The sequence below is a fragment of the Wyeomyia smithii genome, chromosome 1 (genome assembly GCF_029784165.1).
Source record: "Wyeomyia smithii strain HCP4-BCI-WySm-NY-G18 chromosome 1, ASM2978416v1, whole genome shotgun sequence".
Taxonomy (NCBI): domain Eukaryota; kingdom Metazoa; phylum Arthropoda; class Insecta; order Diptera; family Culicidae; genus Wyeomyia; species Wyeomyia smithii.
Genome location: NC_073694.1, coordinates 86,553,628 through 86,576,255, shown reverse-complemented (window position 1 = coordinate 86,576,255; position 22,628 = coordinate 86,553,628). Strand labels below are relative to the sequence as shown.

The 22,628-nt window shown below is 40.0% G+C and overlaps 1 long non-coding RNA gene across 1 annotated transcript; it reads right to left on the bottom strand.

Annotated features, from left to right (window-relative positions):
- Positions 1-17,710: 17,710 nt before the first annotated feature.
- LOC129725951 (uncharacterized) lies at positions 17,711-18,585 on the bottom strand. The gene is made up of 4 exons (XR_008728212.1): positions 18,328-18,585; positions 18,172-18,274; positions 17,924-18,114; positions 17,711-17,764 (listed from the first exon to the last, which is right to left on the bottom strand). It is a non-coding gene; the product is annotated as an uncharacterized LOC129725951 (long non-coding RNA).
- Between the last annotated feature and the right edge of the window lie 4,043 nt (positions 18,586-22,628).

Here is a 22,628-nt window from a genome sequence, read left to right as displayed (position 1 = left end):
TATTTAGAGTAATCGGCGTTCAAAGTTTCAGAAAATCTTTGTTATATGTACTGGCATATCACAGAAAACGTGGCGAGCGGCGAGTTACTCGCCTGACCAATTTTGGTATTCCAGATGGCGAGTCGGCTGGATTTTGGACAAATAGCTCGCCTGCAAAACTGTTCGACTCAGTTGTCAGCAGCCAAGTTTCACTTGCGATCCCTAATACAACATTTTAACCACCTCGTCAGTTACTTAATTTTCGAAAAAAATGGGGCTTGGTTCGGACTGGTCGCACACCGACCATCCTATAACACAGTGCAACATTTTTTTTGCCTTGGCTTCTATGTATGATTTTTTGATAAAGTTTGATGCGAAAACAAATTTCCCCGAGTTTGAACATATTTCAACTTAAGGGGCAACAACAGCGCCATTTTGAATTTTTGATAAATCTAAAATTTTTGAGGTTTCACTCCAGCAATGGTCAGTGCTTGATACCTATATATGTTAATAAAGTATCCAGCTTTTTACGAGCCATAATGGCGGATGCTATAATGCAAAGTTCGTAATAAATTACTCACCCTTTTGACAACTCTGCTTACGTCAGTTTGAAGTCTTCATACAATTTATCAAAAGAAAAATATGTCTGGCAACATTTGTGTTGCCAATTTTTCAGAAATCGCAAATCTGACGTAAGCAGAGAGGTTCGCATATTACGAACACGCATGATAGCGACCGCCATTATGGTGCGTAAAAAGCTGGATACTTGAAACCGTGAGGTCTGGTATCGATACAATGACAATTGAGAAAGTATCGATACTCAGTATCACCCGATCAATCATGTAACACTTAGTTTTGTTTCGATATTCAACCTAATTTTCAACTAGAGCTGCTCAAAAATATATACTTAATGTTTCAAATGAAGAACAGAACAAACAATGAACCCAAAAAAACTGCCACTGCGCTACTGAGGTGTCAATTTGATAGAGCGAAATAAGAAATTGGGCAATGAATGATTATCACAGAAGTCCAAATAGTCATGCAAGGGGCAATATGCATCAGTTTTTTTGCAATTTTGAGTCATTGTCAGTGATCGTGTATCGTTGTTTTATCGGGTTTTAAATGATTGCGTGCGATTATGACATCATCATGCCTCCTTATAGTCCATTTCATTCCTGCAAAAAATGGAGCTGGTGACGAACAAGCAGATATGATATGATCGGCGTGCAACCAAATCGAACCAAGCTATAAAAACATTATTTCAAGTAATCGGCGTTCAAAGTTTTAGAAAATCTTTGTTATATGTACTGGCATATCACAGAAAACGTGGCGAGCGGCGAGTTACTCGCCTGACCAATTTTGGTATTCCAGATGGCGAGTCGGCTGCATTTTGGACAAATAGCTCGCCTGCAAAACTGTTCGACTCAGTTGTCAGCTGCCAAGTTTCACTTGCGATCCCTAATACAACATTTTAACCACCTCGTCAGTTACTTAATTTTCGAAAAAAATGGGGCTTGGTTCGGACTGGTCGCACACCGACCATCCTATAACACAGTGCAACAATTTTTTTGCCTTGGCTTCTATGTATGATTTTTTGATAAAGTTTGATGCGAAAACAAATTTCCCCGAGTTTGAACATATTTCAACTTAAGAGGCAACAACAGCGCCATTTTGAATTTTTGAGAAATCGAAAATTTTTGAGGTTTTTTAGACGCCATTTTGTTTTAAGACCAAATATCAAAATTCCATGAGTTTGTCCACATATTAGCATCTTCTTACCCATCATTTAAAAAAAAACAGATCTTAAATCGGACAAAAACTGAGCTCAAAACGGTGATTCTACAAAACCGGTTTTGCCATCGTTTTAGTATATTTCACTGAGCAAAATAATATCGAGTATGTATGAGCATTAATGGTAATGCCTTAATATCTCAAAGTGGTAGTTAAATTATATCTTATAATGAGTAAAAAAGCCTCAGAAATCGATTAGCAGGTATCTGATCTACGTAAAATGTCAGCAATATGTCGATTTTGCCCCAATTCCCCTACAATACTAAATTATAGGTTAAGACGTTAAGGTGAAACGGGATAGTGATCCTTTACTATACAATTTTGAGGTTAGAGTTCTTTTTACTTTTGTAGTTTGGGCGTAAAAAATTCGGCTTCCACTAAATGAACAGTACTCAAATTGCTACTTCAGGCATGAAACAGTTGTGAAAACAATTGATCAAAGTTTCATATGCGTAGTCTTCATAAATTAAGAAAAAATTAGATTGCAAAATTCGAGTTGATCGCGACCACGTCCCGTTTCATCTTAAATTAACTTATTTGAAATCTGTTTAATGCAATATCAAGAGTGTAAGCGATACTCAAAGATATAATAACAATTTGGCATCACATGATCCTCGCCTTTTTGCGGGGAGGGGGCCGCATTTGACTTTATCGAAGACGCGATGATTCCGTCTCATAGCTGAAGCGAGATTTTTATGGTTTGACCGGTCCCGGCCAAAAATGCAACCCCCTCTCCGCAAGAGGGGGAAGATCATGTGATGCCAAATTGCTATTGTATCTTTGAGTATCGCTTACACTCTTGAAATTACATTAAACAAATTTCAAAAGGTTAAGTTAACATCGAGAAAAACCTAATTCAATATTGTAGGGGAATTGGAGCAAAATCGGCATGTTGCTGACATTTTACGTAGACCAGACACCTGCCAATCGATTTCTGAGACTTTTTTACTCAATATAATTTAACTACCATTTTTAGATATTAGCGCATAACTAGTAATGCTCATACATACTCGATATTATTTTGCTCTGTGAAATATACTAAAACCATGTCAAAACCGGTATCGTAGGATCACCGTTTTGAGCTCAGTTTTTGTCCGATTTGAGATCAGTCTTTTTTTTAAAGATGGGTAAGAAGATGCTAATATGTGGACAAACTCGTGGAATTTTGATATTTGTTGTTAAAAACAAAATGGCGTCTAAAAAACCTCAAAAATTTTTGATTTCTTAAAATTCAAAATGGCGTTGTTGTTGCCCCTTAAGTTGAAATATGTTCAAACTCGGAGATATTTGGTTTTGCATCAAAATACACAAAAAATTATATATAGAAACCAAGGCAGAAAAAAAAGCTATTATTGTTGCACTGTGCAATCATTGCTATCCTGTATCACATTCCATCAAACAAAAAGTGTGATATCTTGACGTATGATTCTGCAATGTATTTTGAATGATGTTCCGACACGCTAACAAACACATAACCAAAGTTATCAAATGATGTAAACTTTTAGGTATATTTCTTCAATAACCTTTCGAACTTTGTAACCGCCGGTTCCAATTAAAATTGTCTTGGGTCTCCAACCCAAGAGATTGGTCAAATTTTCAGTCGTTCTCCTGCGTTCAGACCTGTGAATCATGCTGACAGTTCGATCCGAGTAGCAACAGGAATGCTACCACTGCACAGTGTTTTATTTTGCCGTTTTCATGCGATTAATTAAATAGCGTTTCAAATGTTGATTATACCCATAATGTATGTCCGGAAACGTTTCAAGATATTGAAAAATACATCTTCAGATGTAAGAAGATGAGTGATCAATCCACCTAAAAGTGAGATAGAAAATTTATTATTTTTATCAGATTGAGATAGACGCATGGTGTCTTCGTCAAGATTTTAGGTGATCTCAAAACAATAAACTTTGCCGAAGACATCATGTTTCTATCTCTTATATATTACGAGCAACATAAAGCTTTCTATGAAGAGGTCCTGAAAATCGCAGTTTTCTTTATAACTTTTTTCTCAGGTTTTTCCGAATTTTCAAACCTTCTACAAAGTTATCAGTCATCCTAATATGCATGTTTATTCCGAACATTGTTGTTTTTTATCTCCCAAAACAAAAAAGTTATTTGACATATTTCGATATTTTTGGGGATACTTTCACCTCAACCATCTCAAAATTACGCAATTTTACGCACGTGGCAGTTTCATACGATGAAATAACTATCCTTAGACTTTCAATTAAAGGTGCACACTTTAGTATGTAAGAGTATGTAAGCAGCCTTTTCGCCTGTTTTTCAAAGCTATTTGGTGCCGATTTTTGTATACAAAAATTTAAAAATAAAGCAGTTTTGAGTTTCGAAAGTGGCCCCGACCGATCTTGAGCTAAACATGCATGCATGTTTGATGAGATTACAAAAAGTAGGTGATTGTACCCAAGACACGACCGCATAAATGACGTAGAACTACGTACACTATTAACAAATGCATTGAGTGTTCCATTACCCTAGTAACACAACTGGTTTTATCAAAGTTTTATAGCGCTTTTTTGGCTGTACTAAGCGCTATAAAACTTCGATAAAACCAATATTTTTACTTGGGTAATGAGTTATAATGTCAACTAATGAAGGGTTGTGAATTTCGTGAACCGGATTCAGCAGTTAGCAGATCTTGCCGAGTTAAAAACCATACACAGCACACACACAAATCATACCATATCATAGACACACACACATCTTACCATATCATTATACCATACACACATCATACCATATCATACACACATACACACATGATACCATATCATACACACACATCAAGCAAGCGACCAATCAGAGGACGTTATTTTTATTTCAACAAGGCTTGACAATTTTTCAATAGTGCAATAGTTCGTAGAGTCAAACAACATTTTTCTGCATTTGGGCAGATGCGTGTATAATTTTCCAATCGATTGCTGCAAGAATGAAGAAAATCGTTTGAAAACCAACCGACCTATAAGCATTTGAAAAGGGACAAATTTCGTCCCAGTTTTTCAGTTTGCACCCCTGTGTGGTATGTGTGGGGCATTCCGCTACCCTTCTATGTAAAGACACCTCTAGTAGAATAATGAGTTGATATCCCGCCTTTTCGGGATCACTCTCTGTTGCAGGTGAATACCATATTTGAGAATCACGATCTACTCTCTCTCTCTTTACCCGATTCCTGGTCATCTCTTTGTGTGCTTGGCCTCTCACGAAGTAAACTCAGCCTCTTTCGTTTCCGGACCATCGCGTAGGTAGGACGTGCAAGTAAGTAGCTCTTCTGCAGAATTTTACCCATCCATTCGTTCCGCCGCTAAGGATGGAGTGTTAGGACTTCACATTGGCGATCCTGCCATATTTTTCCTAAATATGCGCATCAGATAAAAACCAATATGATTGATCGGTAATTAAAGAAAGGTGGACAATCTGTTGTCTGTAACATTTTGCGTTGGTTTTAAGAAAAAATGCTGGCTTTACTGGAGATTCATCGTTTGGTTGTGTGATGACTGGAACGGCCATTTTGTTAAAATTAAGAAACTACGTGATGGGACGTGAAAATAGCGCATTGTGGCAACCGCTTCAGTGGGCTACGACAGCCACTTTCGAAAATGGTGTGATTGTTTGTTCAACTGTTTTCCGTGTGCTGTGACAGCCATGGAAATCCCTCTTTTTAGCGCGTTGAGACAACCGCTCTCGTGCGCTGTGACTGCCATGAGAATTTTAGCTAAAGATTAGCGTGTTGTGTCAACCGCTCCAATACGCTGCGACGAACAGCGTAACCTTTAACAAATTGAGTTTTGTTTTCTCTAACCTCGCAAGCAAATGAGGAAATAAACGGCATATCCAATCGCGCGTTGTATCGACCGCTCAGGTGCGCTGAAACAGCCACTTTTATTTTTCTAGAGAAATGCGAGCTGCATTTCCCGATCGAAGTTTTATTCAATCATTTATTCGGAGATGCTTTTTCTCCAATTTTCCAATCCAATTTTCAGGAAAATAATTTTCATTCAATTTTCATTCCAATTTTCAGGAAAATATTTGAAATGTCGGCTGGAAGGTATGTGCGAGCTCCGTCGGTGGACTCGGTCTGCCACTCAGAGCAGCCAGGGGAGCTGTTCGAAGAGTATTTGGACAACATGGATTCTGTTACTGTCGGGGCTACAGAAGAGGTGGAATTTGAGGAGGTGAACGACAAAAATAATCAATCGGCCATAGAAAAATCTTGTGAGCCTGAAGTTGGCTGGCGTTATCCTTCTAAACCACCCACTCTCGTGCGAGCAGGGAGCTCTGCTTCTGGTGGTACGCGTATAGATAACGCTCCGCAGTTTCCGAAAAATGTACCTACAAATAGATTGTGGGAAGAATGGTCTCGTTTCTTAGAGAAATTCGAGATCGCAGCATCACTTTCAAACGTAAATGATCCCGCCCAACTAGCGAAACATTTGTTTATGTGCATGGGGGATCAGCTCCAGGATATTGTGAGTATCGCCAAACTAAGACCAGGTTTGAACGATCCGCGGTGTTATCAAGCAATGATAACTAACATCAATACACACTTGCGAACATTAACGGATCTATTCACTGAGCACGAAATATTCAGTAGAATAATACAAGGAAAGGATGAAACAATAATTGAATTCCTTTCACGGTTGAAGTCGAAGGTTAGACTATGTGAGTATAGTGCACTTGACGAAGATCGATTTTTATGCACCCAGTTACTAAAAGGCATGCGAGATAGAAAGCTGGCGGAAGATGCAAGGATCTACGGTCACGGAATAGACCTTATCGTTAAGGCTGCTGCGCGGAAGGAAGCGTTCGCTGGGAATACTATTGGCCATGATAGCGTGGAAGCCGGATCAGAAGTTTTTGCTGTTTTACGGAAACCATTCCAAGAAAACCGACCATTTCGGAAACGCAGTGGAAAGCCTTTATTTGTTGGTCAATCAAAAATGCAACGTTCTGTGGGGAGCCAGAACCAAGGCCGTCGTTCTCGTTGCTGGAGGTGCAATAGCTCAGCGCACATGCACAATGTTTGCCCAGCCAAGAACAGGAATTGTTTTGAATGTGGCAAGATAGGCCACTATGCTTCAACTTGTCGTCGTAGGGACATCCGTAATATCCAGACAAAAGAAAAGAATCGTAACACTCCATCAGGCTGGACTGATGACGAAAATCAAAGTCAGGTATGAATCTAAATCAGCAGAAGCTATAGAGCAGAATAAACAAATAAATGAAACGGCTCTATGTGTTTTCTAACGAAACTCATTACCCTTTACAGAATATCCATGCTCTTTCGCTCGGTGATGTTATGGTGGATTGTCGGTTGAGTTCTTCAGGAATAATCCGCTTCCTTATTGACTCGGGGGCAGATGTTAATACCATTGGAGAGACTGACTGGAAAGTACTTAAACAAGAGTATTGTCGAAAGGTTGCTAAGTTGGAGCCAATTGATATTCCGACGGGAAAAGAGCTAAAAGGTTACGGTTCAGACAAACCATTGCGCTTCCGTAGAGGTGGTCAAAGCTCTAAAACCGATTGTGAACGCAGAATTCCTCGTGGTTGCTGATGGACGTCGATCATTGATGGGGAGGTCTACTGCTAGTGCCCTAAGATTATTAGACGTGGGTTTAACGGTTAATCATTGCAAAAACAGGAATAGTGGTGACGTTTTTCCCAAGATTCCTGGTGTTCTCGTGAAATTCAGCATCAACAAATCCGTTTCGCCTGAACGAAATGCGTATGTTCCGGCGGCATTCCGTGAAGCTGCAAAGCATCGTTTAGAAGAGATGGAGGCAAAGGGAATCATAGAGAAGGTAACAGCTGCACCCGAATGGATCAGCGGAATGTCGGCTGTATCGAAAGGGAAGAACGATTTCAGATTGGTGGTAAACATGCGAGGACCGAACAAAGCAATTAAGCGGGAGTTCTTTAGACTTCCTCTGTTAGAGGAGATGAGAGTGAAATTGCACGGAGCCAAGTATTTCACCAAACTAGACCTGTGTAATGCGTATTACCACCTTGAGCTCGCCGAAGAATCGCGTGATTTGACCACTTTCCTTTCTGAGAACGGCATGTATCGGTTCACGAGGTTAATGTTTGGTGTCAATTGCGCGCCAGAAATTTTACAGCGGGAAATGTGTCGCTTGTTAGAGAATGTTGAGAACAAAATCGTTTACATTGATGATGTGCTTTTTTTTCGCGGAAACCTTAGAAGAACTCCGATTGATCACGAATCAAGTTCTGCAAATCTTCCGTAGTAACTGCCTGTCGTTAAACAACGCAAAATGTGAATTCGAAAAAACTCAGATTCAGTTCATCGGTCACAAATTAGATGCCGATGGTTTTCACGTTGATGAAACAAAAGTAAAGGACCTTCTAAGGTTCAGACAACCATCCACTGTGTCGGAGCTCAGAAGTTTCTTGGGATTGGCGTCATTCATAAGCCCACATCTAAGTAATTTCATTGACATCGCAGCACCGCTGTGGGCCGCAACATCAGCTAAAACATGGTCTTGGGGACCAGAGCAGGAGAACTCGTTTGAAAAAATGAAACACCATATTTCACATTGTACCACGACTCTGGGTTATTTTTCCAACCACCACAAAACTATTCTTTATACCGACGCTTCTCCGCATGCTCTAGGTGCAGTTCTTGTGCAGGAGGACGATAACCGTGTTCCGCGAATAATAAGTTTCGCCTCTAAATCACTCACAACCACGGAAAAAAGGTATCCGCAGAACCAAAGAGAGGCACTAAGTGCTGTCTGGGCCGTTGAGCACTTTTGGTATTTCCTCCTTGGGCGGCATTTCACGCTGCGTACGGATGCAAGGGGTATAGTATTCATTCTGAACAGGTTGCGGGAAACGTCTAAGAGAGCACTGAATAGAGCCGACGGCTGGGCCTTGCGTTTAAGTCCCTATGACTATGACATTGAATACGTCCGAGGACTGGATAATATTGCGGACCCCTCATCGCGGTTGTATGTGGGCACCGATGAACCTTTTAATGAAGAACAGAGTTCTTGGGAAATAGCTACTCTAGAAGTGAACGCAACAGGGTTCTTGACAGAACAAGACATTCGAGAGGCGACCACACAGGACGACGAACTGCAGAAAGTCGTCAGGGCTCTGGACAACGGCCATTGGCCGATTGATGTGAAACGGTACCAATCCCTAGCGGATGATTTGGCTTTTGTTGATGGGATTCTTGTAAAAAATGGGTGTGCAGTGATTCCAACCAAATTGCGTGATAAAACCTTAGAACTGGCTCACGATGGTCACCCTAGAGCAGCAAAACTGAAGACAATTCTCCGAGAGCGTGTATGGTGGCCGGGAATGACTTCAGATGCTGCAAGTTGGGTCGACGCATGTCGAACATGTGCCATTAACGGCCAACCGGAAAAGCCCACACCTATGAGAAGAGTTTTTGCTCCCAAGGCGGTTTGGGAATCGATCGCTGTGGACTTCAATGGACCGTACATGAAGTTTGGCGGTATATCTGTTTTACTCATTGTAGATTATCGCTCCAGATTTTTGATTGCCCGCCCGGTGAATTCCACAAGTTTCGACAGCACTAAGCGAGTTCTCGAAGAAATTTTTCAAAGAGAAGGATTCCCTAAGAACATCCGCTCAGATAATGGGCCGCCATTTAATGGCGATGAGTATAAACAATACTGTACCGAGAGAGGCATCGACAGAATCTATTCAACACCTCTGTTTCCCCAGCAAAACGGCTTAGTAGAAAACTACATGAAGCTAGTGAACAGGGCGATGGCTGCAGCTATGGACAATCAAACGTGTTTTAAAGTTGAACTTCAAGCAGCGGTGAACGCACATAATGCAGCAGCACATACGGTAACCGGATTTCCACCGGAAGAAGTAATGTCGGGTCGAAAGATTAAACGAAGGCTTCCACTTCTTGTCTACCAAAAATCTGAGTATGATGATAACTTACTGGATGAGCGCGACAGAGTTGCAAAAATGAAAGCAAAGTACCGATAAGATTCACAAAGGGGAGCGCGACCTTCTCGTGTGGGCCCAGGTGACACTGTTATCGTAGAGCGGCAATCCAAAGGGAAAGCAGTGTCTAGGTTTGACCCGCAGAAATATGTCGTGATGGAAGAGCATAATGGTAACCTCGTGCTTAACAACCAAAAAGGCCAGACCTTGAAGCGCCATGTTACTCAAACAAAAAAGGTCCAACAATGGCGAGACGACAAGAATGACACCACAAACAGTGATAACAACTCATCTAGTGATATGGTCACCCGACGATCTTCAAGAGAAAGGAAACCTTCTGCTTATCTTAGAAACTATGTTCACCATCTAAAAAATTGAAACCCTTTTCACCTTATCCCCAGCTGTAATTTAGTATTAACATAATAAATGTAGTGTCATAGACGATTTGATTATAAAAATGGTTAACGGTCACTATCGATTTTTTTTTCTTTTTTTTGTGGTAGAAGAGACATGTGGGGCATTCCGCTACCCTTCTATGTAAAGACACCTCTAATAGAATAATGAGTTGATATCCCGCCTTTTCGGGATTACTCTCTGTTGCAGGTGAATACCATATTTGAGAATCACGATCTACTCTCTCTCTCTTTACCCGATTCCTGGTCATCTCTTTGTGTGCTTGGCCTCTCACGAAGTAAACTCAGCCTCTTTCGTTTCCAGACCATCGCGTAGGTAGGACGTGCAAGTAAGTAGCTCTTCTGCAGAATTTTACCCATCCATTCGGTCCGCCGCTAAGGATGGAGTGTTGGGACTTCACAGTATACTAAAGTAAAACGTAGTTCTACGTCAAAAATGGAGAAAATGTTAGAAATAGATTAACTAAAAATTGAGTTTTTTCTTATATTCAGTTATATATTCAGTATTGTAAGCGTGGATGCAAATAGTAGCTTTTTTTCAAATTCAATTTATTCTTCTTCCCCGATTTCAAAAGGAGCGAGCAGAGATTTCGCGTCCTCCGAAAATGTTTTAATGTAGATGATGCACGTGTATTTTGGAAAAGAACGTGATGCTTCGAAACAGCTCTAATTGGAACAAGTGAGGACATGAAAATGCTCGCCTCGGTTTTTGTTCCATCATCATTCTCGAAGATTTGGTTATACTCCGGATTCCCGGATGGATGGCTGATCCCATATTCCACCGTCATCTCCATATACAGAAACTTTGCATCCGTGAGATTCATTAATTTCCCTACGTTCACCTTGATGATACGCTCGGCTGTTAAGTCAAGTAAATGCTGCAGTTTGATTTCAATCTCTGTTTCCGATATAACGACAAATTCATCCGCTGGATAGCAACTCTTTCTAGCAATTAGCAATCTATAGTAAGGGGGATAAATATTTGCATCTCGTTTTTTTTAGCGCCTTACTGGGTATTGTTGTACTGTGAGACTGACAAATCGCTTTCCACCATGAGTGCCAGAGCTTCCACATCCGTATAGCTATAGATTGGGTGACTTGCTGCTCTACTCCAGGAATCCCTAATTCTGGTTGATCAAGAAGGAGTTGTTTGGGTAGCTTCATTAGTTAGCTCAGCCGCATCCGTTTGCTTCTCTTCCCGAAGCTCCATTCCCGTCGCAAATGTCAGCTCATTTGACAGGTAGCGATTTGGAATGTCAATATATGCTTACAATACTGAATATATAACTGAATATATGAAAAAAGTAGGAGGGTGGTATTCAAGACACGACCGCATGACGTTGACTACCGTATTCTTATATTCCATTAAAACAAATAGTAGAGGGAATTGCAACTCCAGTATTTGTTGCAATTTTATCTAACAGTGCATTTCTGAATGCTGAATACTAGAAGAATGGATCTCTCTTATTTAATCGCTGTCATTTCATACATACCGCATGACGTAGGACTCTATATTTTTCATCTAACTGCTTTCTTATTTGCTGACATTAGAGCGATTTGAACAATAATTAATAAATAATATAAATGACATATATGGATGAAACCTTATTTATATTGGCATCCCCGCTCCCCAGGTATTCGAATTAGAAAAGCATTTGTTCGTAGTTTGAAATGACAAGACAAACATTAGAATTAACAAATTCGCTGTATTCCGAGAATTGCGCTTATAGATCATGTTCATGTGTCGAGACATTGCGAAGATTCTCAATATATTCGTTTTAGCACTAGACGAAACTGCTAGCAAATTACTATAGCTGTAAACCTTTATTACAAAAATCCGTATCGTCCGTATGTCACTGGTGCGGTTTTGGAATCAAAATGATGGGGTGAAATGTTCGAACGATACGTTTTATACCAAGGCTTCGTCAGATAATTAGAAAGAAGGAGGGGCTACATAGATGATGGAATGGTAGAGACAAATGTTTCTTGAAAGCTGCGCCGGCCACTGTCGTAATATTAACACCAACACAAACATGCATTTATGCAAAGTTTTTTCCGCTTGCAGCAGCATTTGGTAAAACAGAAAATTCAATTAGCCGCTTCTGTAACAAAATTTCGAGGCACCAAAAGGGGCCAGGTGCCGAATATATTTTTGTTTTTGGTTAGTCCGTCCAGAATTCCAGCCATTTTAGTATTTTGCAGTGCCATTTATTACTAACAGCCACCAGCATAACGAGTAAAACCGGCACGAGATGACCGGTACTCTTGTCTTTCCTCCTTTCAGCTGCTATCACCTAGCGTCCGCATGTCGCTGGTGCAGTTTTAGGATCAAAATGATGGAGCGCCGGCCGCTGTCGTAAAATTAACACCAACAAAAAGATGCATATTTGCAAGGTTTTATCCGCTAGCAGCAGCATTTTGTAATAAAACAGAAAATTCAATTAGCCGCTTCTGTAACAAAATTTCGAGGCACCAAAAGGGGCCAGGTGCCGAATATATCCATGTTTTTGGTCAGTCCGTCCAGAATTCTTTCAAGATAGCGTCCGTATGTAGCCGGTACGGTTTAGTAATGAAACTGATGGGGTGAAATGTTCGAACGGTACGTTTTATACCAAGGCTTCGTCAGATAAATAAAAAGAAGGTGGGGCTACATAGGTGATGGAATGGTAAGGAAAAATTTTTCTTGAAAGCTGCGCCGGCCGCTGTCGTAATATTAACACCAACACAAACATGCATTTTTGCATGATTTTTTCCGCTATCAGCAGCATTTGGTAAAACAGAAAATTCAATTAGCCGCTTCTGTAACAAAATTTCGAGGCACCAAAAGGGGCCAGGTGCCGAATATATTTTTGTTTTTGGTTAGTCCGTCCAGAATTCCAGCCATTTTAGTATTTTGCAGTGCCATTTATTACTAACAGCCACCAGCATAACGAGTAAAACCGGCACGAGATGACCGGTACTCTTGTCTTTCCTCCTTTCAGCTGCTAACACCTAGCGCTGTCGTGAAATTAGCTTAACATAAACATGCATTTTTGGAAGGTTTTTTTCCGCTAACAGCAGCAATTGTAAAACATAAAATTCAACTAACCGCTTCTATTATAAAACTGCGAGGCACCAAAAGGTGCCAGTTGCCGATTTCTTGTTTACTGGTTTCCGTCCAGAATTCCAGCCATTTTAGTATTTTGCAGTAGCCACCAGCATCACGGGTCAAACCGGCACGAGATGACCGTTACTATTTTGTTTTTCCTCCTTTTAGCTGCTAACACCGAGCGTCCGTATGTATCCGGTACGGTTTAGTAGTGAAACTGATGGGGTGAAATGTTCGAACGATACGTTTTATACCAAGGCTTCGTCAGATAATTAGAAAGAAGGCGGGGCTACATAGATGATGGAATGGTAGAGACAAATGTTTCTTGAAAGCTGCGCCGGCCGCTGTCGTAATATTAACACCAGCACAAACATGCATTTTTGCAAGGTTTTTTCCGCTAGCAGCAGCATTTGGTAAAACAGAAAATTCAATTAGCCGCTTCTGTACCAAAATTTTGAGGCACCAAAAGGTGCCAGTTGCCGATTATAGTTTCCTGGTTAGTCCGTCCAGAATTCCAGCCATTTAAGTGTTTTGCAGTGGCCATTTACTACTAAAGCCACCAGCATAACGGGTGAAACCGGCACGAGATGACCGGTACTATTTTGTATTTCCTCCTTTCAGCTGCTATCACCTAGCGTCCGCATGTCACTGGTGCGGTTTTGGAATCAGAATTATGGGGCGCCGGCCGCTGTCGTAATATTAACACCAACAAAAAAATGCATATTTGCAAGGTTTTTTCCGCTAGCAGCAGCATAAACATCGGAAACAGAAAGTGACAACAACAATAACAACAAAGCCAGATCGATTGTATCCGTTAGTGTCGACTGTGCTTGGGAAGAGAGGTAGTGATTGGCTGCGCGGTATGATTTAGACAATCGATATTAATTACCAATTTTTCAATAGTGTATCTCAAACAAAAGTTTGTTTTTGTTACATAAATTTAACCGTAAAAGAATTTCTGATCGATTGGTGCCAAAACCTCGAAAACCTGATTATAGATGACTGCAAAATAAGCGCTCAAAACCTGACCACTTTTCTCTGGTTTTCCCTGGTTGAATTACTAGATTTTCAAATTCAGGGGCCTAACTTCGATATAGACGTTAGTCAACGTCAAAACTCAATTTTTAGTTAATCTATTTCTAACATTTTCTCCATTTTTTGTAATCTTATCAAAGCATGCATGCATGTTTAGCTCAGGATCGTTTGGGGCCACTTTCGAAACTCAAAACTGCTTTATTTTTAAATTTTTGTATACAAAAATCGGCACCGAATAGCTTTTAAAAACAGGCGAAAAGGCTGCTTACATACTCTTACTTTAGTATGTGTGTTCCTTTAATTGAAAGTCTAAGGATAGTTATTTCATCGTATGAAACTGCCACGTGCGTAAAATTGCGTAGTTTTGAGATGGTTGAGGTGAAAGTATCCCCAAAAATATCGAAATATGTCAAATAACTTTTTTATTTAGGGAGATAAATAATAACGATGTTCGGCATAAACATGCATATTAGGATGACTGTAGAAGGTTTCAAAATTTGGGAAAATCTGAGAAAAAAGTTATAACGAAAATTGTGATTTTCAGGACCTCTTCATAGAAAACTTTATGTTGCTCGTAACATATGAGAGATAGACGCATAGTGTCTTCGACAAAGTTTATTGTTTTGAGATCACCTAAAATTTTGCCGAAGACACCATGCGTCTATCTTAATCTGTTAAAAAAAATAATTTTCTTTCTCACTTTTAGGGGGATTGATCACTCATATTCCTACATTTAAAGATGTATTTTTGAATATCTTGAAACTTCTCCGAACATACATTATGGGTATAATCAACATTTGAAACGCTATTTAATTAATCGCACGAAAACGGCAAAATAAAACACTGTGCACTGCCAAATTGATTGGTAGCGGTATACTTCTGAGGCTGCGTAACAACTGTCATACCTGCTCCTACTGGATGGTGTGAACATACCCCGAAAATTCTCAAGGGACATTCACTAACCGCGTCCTCCGGAACCCGATTTACATGAGCGGATGCTGAGTAAATGTCAAACTTCCGTTTTGCTGCCGAGGTGAACTCACATCTAATAACTTTTAGCTTCTTAAGCTTGACCTAGAGGGAGATGTCTTTCTTCTGATTCTGGCCTCCAACAAGAGTAGAAATGCGCGACGGAAAACGAGTCAGATTTGATGATAACTTTATATTACATAAAAAGGTGAAGTGTTGGTCTTTCAAAGAACAGAAGAAGCAAAAGCCAAGATAGGCTTTAGTCGAAATAGTGAAATTGTGTAGAAAAAGGAAGTTTAGTAACAAGTAGTATACAGGTTAGTTACACAACACAAGCTAAAATGGTTCAAAAACGTGTTAATTGTTGATTAAAACTTATAGCTAAGAAACACAAAACGTAGAAGAAGGCGTGAAACACACCACGAATTAACAAAAAAACAACCGAAAAAGGTATTGTAAAAATTGTAAAAAATAGTATTGTAAAAAATTGTTAAAATTAATATTGTTAAAATTGTTAAAAGTTTTTCATTAAAATTAGCAATGTAAAACAAAACGTAAAATTCCGAATAGAGAAATAATAAAATTCGAACGGTCTGATATGGCCTTTTTTCCGTTTCTTGGAAACAATCTTCCGAGCTTTTATTTCACAGGAGACCTAACCTCTGAGAAATCCAATTTTGCGGCTACAGGCTTGACGTCAGGTCGATTCAGTCCACGTGTCGGTCTTTCCATTGTCCGTGAAGGTCAGGAGTTTCACTAAAACAAGAAGTAGTCTGCTGGCGGAGGTGGTAAATGAAAGGATAGATTGATAGATTGGTGACTTTTCAATTGGACAAACAGCATTGAGAGTGCTGAGATTTGGATGCCGTTCAAGCCGATTTCATCCCCCCGATATAGAGGAACCTTGCTACGTCAGCTTCCCGTTGGCGAGTAGTCCCGACGGTTGTACCGGGGCACCAGGGAGGAGACTTCGCTTACATTGAAGCCAGAGGGAGAGGACACTCCACCCGAGCATAGCCTGCAAACGACCAGGAAGGTTATTCCAACGAGAAATAAGCTGTGAGTTAAATACGATTTGAGTTAAGTCAGTTAGATAAAGAATGACCTAAGTTGTCCAGAGTGAGTCCATACACTTTTCTTTTTTTTTTGTAATTTACATTCCGGGAATTTTCGAACCGGTAAAGCGGTTATCACCCTCGCTTGTGACAGGTTGATTAAAAGTTTAACATCTCTCTCGGTTTTTGAGCATACCTTCGTTATTAGGTTTCGCTTGTATAGGCGGGCTAACGTTGACCGCTAGTGGGTGTCACTGAGCCGCGAATAGTTCCCATCCGAATTGAGTGAAATATTTCAGAGACACGCGAAATTGAATTTGAACAGTGTGGTTTGTCCAGCTAGCGTATGAAGAACGACCCCGAGATCGCTCTCACTACATTTAACTCAAGAGCGTAGTGAGGGAAGGAATTAGAGAGTTACAAATTGGTGCCCAACAAAAACAAATTTAAATTATTTTTTTGTTTTTTTTTTTTCTTCTCCGGTTAGGGGGGTTTTTTTCCTCAATGGTTCTTTAAACGATTCGAACTTGTTCGAGAATTCGGCGATAAACTCACAGAAGTGATTTACAGCCTTAGAATCCCGGTGCCGCTTTAAAACTGTCCTGGAGTTCAGGTGAAACAAACTGCAACTACGAAGGGGTTAGTACAGGTGGAAAGCATAGGGAGTCTGTAGAGGGCACAGACGCTGACCTGGTTGGGATTCGATAGAAATTCGCTTTTGTGTGCTTATCCGGATCTGTAGAAAAAGTTGAAATTTTAAAATGAATGTAGAAATTCAAATGCAATATGATGGACTATTAGTTCACCATCTTGAACGGAGTGAAATTGAGCATGAATTAGCCGTACGGGCGGTTCAGTTTGATCACACCGTAAGTGATTCTGCACTTAGACGCCGACTACGAGACCGTCTAAGGGAGGAGAAAGTCAAGAATAAAAAAGATATCGATTTCAATCGATGCAATATTTCGGTCGATGAAGAAATAGGGACTGTGGACGAAAATGTTAAATCCATTCGAGACATTCTAGAACATAAACTTCGATTCGAGGGGGTAAGGGATGCACTTAAAACGAGATTGGTACATCACTTTATGAGATGTGTTAGAGCCCAAGATTTCGCCGAGAAAGACGAAGATCTGGAAGGCCCACGAATTTAACGAATTTAAATCTTCAGCAGAACCCCCCACAAAGAAGGGAGAACGATAAGGAACATAGTTCCGTAGATATACAGTCTGATGATTTAGAATCAAAGCGTCATGAGAGTATTCGAACGTCCCCAGTGTTAGGTCGAAAATTAAAATCGGTAGCGAAAACCACGCAGACAGGGATTCCGCACGTGATGAACCCGTATGCATGGCCATTACCGTTGTATGTACCACCCACCGGTCGAACAGCGAAGGGCGAAACAGGGGGGAACACCATATAAAATCCTGTTTGGTCATGAGATTATCAGCTCCGGGGAAGAATACCTAGAACAGAATGAAACAGTTTCGGATGGAGAAAGAATTAACAAAAAACAACAAATAGCTCGTTGTATTCAAGAATTAGTCTGCAAACAACTAAGAAAACAATATGAAAAAAACACACATACTTATAACCTGCGATTTAAAAACCCAGCTCTAACTTACGTCGCTGGTCAAGAAGTCCTTAAACGAAATTTTCGTCAATCTTCGGCCGTAGGAAAATATAACGCCAAGCTGGGTCCTTGTTATGTTCCGTGCACCGTCAAAGCTAGGGTGGGGACCAGTTCGTATGAACTAATGGACGAGTCCGGAAAGTCTTTGGGTGTTTTTTCCGCAGCTGACCTAAAAGAAAGAAGCTGAAAATAATAGAAAAAAATTAATATTTGTTTATATAATGGTTAAATTAAACTTACCCTTGTAACTCTTCGTTGTCCTATTTGGTTACTGCAGAACCACTGGGAACCCCAAAGCCAAATAGTTGATACGTGTTATGAAGTAGTAATGTAGATGTGTGGGCTGGAAAAAAGGTTATGGTTGATCCAACTATCAAAAAATGCTAATCTACTTACCTTTTCGAATCATTCCTACCACTGCAATGTCCTGCCAACAGTAAATGCAATAAGAACCGATGAATGAATTTTCCGACATTGTGGTGAAAAAGCGCTTTTACACGGAATTTTTCGACCAAGTGACGCGATTGCACTTTGTATAGATTTGCGAGTGGCACCTAACTAGCAGCAAGATTGGTTTAGACACATCAACACGGTGGCATCAAATTGGGCAAAAACTAGGAATAGCTCATACCGCAGACAGACGTCCAATCAAGAACAGCATTGATAAAAATTTCCGTGTAAATTTTCAAAGTAAATTGCGTTATAAATTACTTGTACACTAGCGCCGCCTGGTGACCTTATCGCTACAATACTTTTTTTTTCGCTGGCGCACGAGGCTGGCGGTACTGGTAGCGCTATCTGGTTACGGATTGCTACTACAAAAAACATTACACAAGTTTGGAACTCAGCTTGGACGTCTGTCTGCGCTCATACCTTCGTGTTTTTCCGGTAAGGAAAACATTGAAATGGTTCACGCTAGAAAAATAAATTTATTGATACAGGCTTTTTATCCACGGAACCAACCCACTATGTTCAAAATGATTTGATGCATTTTGAAAGATAGTCGTGGGGTTATTGTAACCGCCGGTTCCAATTAAAATTGTCTTGGGTCTCCAACCCAAGAGATTGGTCAAATTTTCAGTCGTTCTCCTGCGTTCAGCCCTGTAAATCATGCTGACAGTTCGATCCGAGTCAATGAGTATAAAAGAGAGGTGAGGAGGAAACTTACTAACACTTGCACGCGCCCCTCTGCCATAGTTGATGCCAAATAGTGACGTAGTTATTTGGGTTTCCCATTGAGTTCATCTAGTTGTTTACATTTGAAGCATTTACTAATACTAGAAAATTCACTCTCTTCCTCACCTCTCTTTTATCCTCATTGGATCCGAGTAGCAACAGGAATGCTACCACTGCCAAATTGATTGGTAGCGGTATACTTCTGAGGCTGCGTACCAACTGTCATACCTGCTCCTACTGGATGGTGTGAACCAAGGGGTTTCCAATAGCATTGATTACTGATCACTGTAAAACTTGTTACTGTAAAATTACAATGATTATTTCACAGTTATCTTGATTAGTTTTGTTGGAGACTTGTTACTAAGATTACTCTGATTACCAAAATGTTAGCTCTGATTACCAGTTACAAAGGGTTATCATTGATTATTTGGTTGTTTTGGCGTTCTAAAGTATTTTCCAGTTTTTGTACCTCGATAATTTTGTGGGGACATTTGAACTCCGCACCTGATTACATACATAATATTGACCTCACAAAGATGCACTTCACGCAAACGAAGGTGAAGGAGATTTTCACGACTGTTCGCACCTACGCAAATTCTCATAAGGATTGTCAAAAGCAAGAGTAGCCCGAACTTGAATGCTCATTCACGTTGTGTGTAATACTTATAATGACGCAACTCTTTACTCAGCATGAAGTCATATAGGGAAAAAAGTGTTCGTCACTCTTCAGTAACTTGTAGTGTTAGCTTGTTTGAGAACGTTAAAATGCATACAACGTGGATTGTGGACCGTTTTTTTTTTCATAGATAGGTTTTTTCATAGATATTATTCGTTGTTATTGTTTTTAAAACGTTGATGGTTATACTAGAAATTTAATTAGTTTCTTCCTAGTTGGATATATACGGTGATTAATAATTTATTTGTGACTTTGAATGTATGGTGACCAATTTTTATTTTCGCACAGTATTGCGCACTTCCCACCAAAATGGACTGCACAGTTTGAAAGTGCACCAACAAATAAGTGTGCATCAAAGTGATCACTGTCACTCGATCTGTCATTTTCGACTAGTATGACTTTTCCGGTGAATATTCATTACTACTTTTTCCCAATCATTTTTCTTTTTAATTGTAACAGTAAAAAAGAGAAGCATGGCGAACGTTATTTTGGAGAATGTTGAACATAAACAAGCCAGCACGAATACTAAATATTATTGTCTTTATGGCTACTATTTTCTCGGGCTAACGAGAGCTAAGCTGGCTAATGTTTACCGTAAGAGTAAAACAACGATCAGCGGATGGATAACTTCCTACGAGAAGCACGGATTACTTTCAGCAAAACAGCGTACCCGAGTATTTCGTAAGTTTAGTGCACGGCATAGGCAATGGATTTTGGATCTTTATCAGAAGAACCCGATTCTCTACCTTGACGAGTGCCGAAATCTGTTCTACCAACGATTTCAAACCAAAATTAGTGGATCGTGTATATGCAGAATATTACATGCTGAAGGACTGACGTGGAAGTCATTAGAACGCAGGGCTATCCAGATCAAGGAACAGGAAATTTTTCGTTATTGTTTGGAGCTTACTTTCGATTGGGACACGTATCATTTAGTGTTTCTGGACGAAGTTTCCTTCGATAACCGAAGCATATTGAGGAACCGTGGTTATGGTAGAAAAGGGCAACGAATAGTTTTTCGAAGTGAATTTGTGCGTCGTCCCAGGGTATCATTTTTATGTTTCCTGGGTTTGCATGGTGTGTTGGATTCCTATGAAACAGAAGGAACTTTTACACGAAAAATATTTTTCGATTGCTGTCGTGAATTCGCACTCAAGAACAATAAAGTATTTTAATACCCGGGAATCAATTCTGTATGGATAATGGATGGTGCCCGCATACATAGTGATGCCAATATAATTCTGTATCTTCGTTCCATTGACATCATACCAGTGTTTTTGCCTCCTTATTGTCCTTTTTTAAATCCCGTGGAAATGATATTCGGTATGACGAAATCATGCATTAGGAAGGCATACGTGGAAAATCGAAATGAAAACCTGTCACACTTGGCAATTGAAACATTTATGGAGTTGGAGAATTTGGATTGCAGCAAAATCTATCGCCACTGTAGGTATTCACCAGGTGGAGTGTTCAATCCTTCAGTTGGATGGTCTCAAACTATTAGACAAACTTATTATAATGAAAAATAAGGTAATAAACGAAAGATTAACAAATATTCATTTGTTCAGATACAAATATTACTCATTTAAATTTCAAGCATGATCAATATTTTGTAAATCCAATACGTTATCTGCAAATGAACGGCTTATTTCATTCTCCTGTGGTCCCATGGATTCCTGCATGGCTGATAGCAAACTCAAATTGATCGATGTTCGTGCTCGCAGTGCACTTATGCGGTGTTTTACCCTCTGTCCCAGGGAAATTAACTGGTCGGCCTCTTCTTCTAATACTGCCAGCTCTGTAGAAAATGCAGTATTGATTGTGTTAGCAACGGATAACCCATTGCGAGAGCTTTCAAGTTGCACTGCCTCCGAAATTGGAACAGATCTGAAAAATTTGATAATGGAATATGGGGGCAATTCCGACATTTTTTGCTCTCGTGCGTGTGCTGGATCCATGTGAATGTAATTTGCCCACAATTTCCACGAGCTTGCGTGGCCGTGAAATGATGTCCGTGCAGTTTTAGAAGCTCATTGGCCAAGGCAGACAGTGATTGGATATTGGGAGCACCCGCTCGATCAGTATCCTGAAACCGCACCAATTGCTTGTCGACCAAATCCCATAACTGCTTACACGAAACAGCTGTAGAATATACGTGAACATGCACTCGTACATCAGTCGCGCTTAAAATAATCAGAAGTTTACTATCAATTTGCTCGATGTTTATACGTCTGCGTCTATTATTTTGCAGATATACGAACTTCTACATATCTTCCTACGATGGCTCATTATCAGCCCGAATAGGAGCCTGATTTCCATTGTCTTCAATGAAAACTACTTCACGGTAAATAACAGGTTGCACAATTGTCCACATATCTTGCAGTATTTCTTCCACTGTATCTCCAATCAGCGTTTGGGAAGCAATAAGGCTGCCGGAAGTCTCTCCCACAAATCTTCGCTTATAAAATGAGGCAGACATCGATAAATTGGTTTTTCGATCACATTCACTTATGTTTTTCGCATAACAATTCCGTTTTTCTATGTTGAAAATCGAGTTTCCTGCTTCGTCATCGCGATCCGAAGGTGGAATTGGAGAGCATATCAAAGGGTCATCGGCATCACTGAGAGCTTCGATGAAATACTGATCGGAGTTATTCACAGAGCTGACGTCGTAATCCACTGGGTTATGATTCTCATCATAAAATATGTTATCATTCATAATGCTGCAATAAACATGAAAATCCAAGTGTTTCTTCCTGTAATATAATAAATGAAGAGAATTTTAACATACTTAGTTCGAATCTCACTTTAAATTTTAAATTTTAGTGCAACGTAAGAACTCGCG